Source organism: Notothenia coriiceps, unplaced genomic scaffold (genome assembly GCF_000735185.1).
Source record: "Notothenia coriiceps isolate Sejong01 unplaced genomic scaffold, NC01 NC01_scaffold00019766, whole genome shotgun sequence".
Taxonomy (NCBI): domain Eukaryota; kingdom Metazoa; phylum Chordata; class Actinopteri; order Perciformes; family Nototheniidae; genus Notothenia; species Notothenia coriiceps.
This window is the reverse complement of record NW_011352467.1, coordinates 89873-91662: the sequence shown is the minus strand read 5'-3', so window position 1 is coordinate 91662 and position 1790 is coordinate 89873.

The window sequence follows — 1790 nt, the reverse complement described above, 5'->3', positions numbered from 1 at the left end:
GTGGGTGGGGTTTCTGTAATAAAACAATGAGAGAATGAGAAGGGAACAATGCAATCTGTCAGTTTGCTTCCAGCTATTTATTCCACCCTGAATAAAAGCTGAATAATTTATGTGCATGAAAAGTGGGAAAGTTTTTATTTCCCAATGTGGGGATCTTTGGTTTTAAGGCATGTTGAAACATGAGAACATTTCTCCCAGCTCACTGTAAACATGTGATATACAGACATGAAATATGATAAGGTTATCAATATTAATAGTTACCTGGAATGAAATGTGGTTCAGCATTAGATCCTGCATCAAGACATTAGACAATATATATATTTGTCATAAATGAGAATTGTAAATACTTCTTTGAATCATTTGAATCATTTAAGTTGTTCCAACAAACAAAGCTCATGTGAATTCTAGTAGCTGTATATTTACACGTTGTGGTAAGCCGTGTTCCTCAGTGTAAGGTTCCCCATGTTTATCTTCAACCAAACAGTTTTTGACTGCATAATCTTCTTATAAATTACATGAAATTAACTAATTTCTATCAATAACTTTGTGCAATTTGTAAGGTTTCTCAGTTTCAAGTCTGATTCATTTCATGATTTAGCTCACACATTCAGAACGTTTTGATTTAACTCTTTTGAAAGAAATGATCAGTGCAACAGATTGATTAAATCTTCTAATTTGAAGAAAAGCTACATGTAGGATAGATCCTGAGTCACTAGAAAAGTGACTCGAAAAACAATAAACGATGTTTTACTTAAAATATAGGAATGATTGTGAATCAAATCCAACAAGAAACCAATAATTGAATTAGGGTGCAATGGGAAATTATAAATTACTCCACTTGGAGAAGTTTATCAGGACAAGCAGACTATAAGGCAACACTTTGAAAATAAGACATTTTGTATTGAGAAATTAAGATTATAATATTTTTTATAATGCAAAGCATATATCTAACAATTATCGATGACATGTCGTCAAAAAAACATTTTATTGAAATGTTTGTTCAAAATGTGTTTTTAGTTTTTTTGCAAAGTTTCCAATCTTAGGAAGTACATAAAAAACAAGACACAGAAATACAATCACATGATTAAAAAAGCAGCATTTTTGAAAGGACAGAAACTGCAGTTTAATGAATTCACTGACAAACAAACGCTCATTGTGCTGCGTACATACTGTCTGAGTAATAGTAACAAACTTCTGCAACAATACAGTCCTCCATTAATCAAAGTTTGAAAAATGTTGTTTTTTCTCTGAAGTCAGTTGGCAATCATCCCATACCCACTTATGTAGCCGCTCAAAGGCAGAGGAAAGCAGAGGGAAAGAGAGTCACTACCTATTGTTGCTGAAGAAAGCCTCTGAGGACCCATTAAGACATGTTTCCGGGGCCTCCCAGTGATGAGGGCCTCCTTCTTCCCTGTGCCCCCCCACATCCAAGGGAGCATTGTGTGTGTTTTGGCCTCTCATGTGCTCTCCCTCCCCTCTGTGGCACCATACAGAGGGTGTCACACCGGGGAGCAAATCAAAACTTAATTTGATACTAATCCATCTAATTGAGGAGCCAGATCCCAACGTAGAGGCCGACTTTGATCTGCTGCAGGGGATGGGAGGAAAGATTACGGCTGTTAAGCTACTTAGGTGCCACGGAGAGAAAAGGGGGCTTTGCCTCCTTCTTTCCCAGTGTTTCTTCTTCTTCTTCTTCTTCTTCTTCTTCTTCTTCTTCTTCTTCTTCTTCTTCTTCTTCTTCTTCTTCTTCCCCTCCACTTGATTTTTCCCTTAAACAATTCAGGACAAGG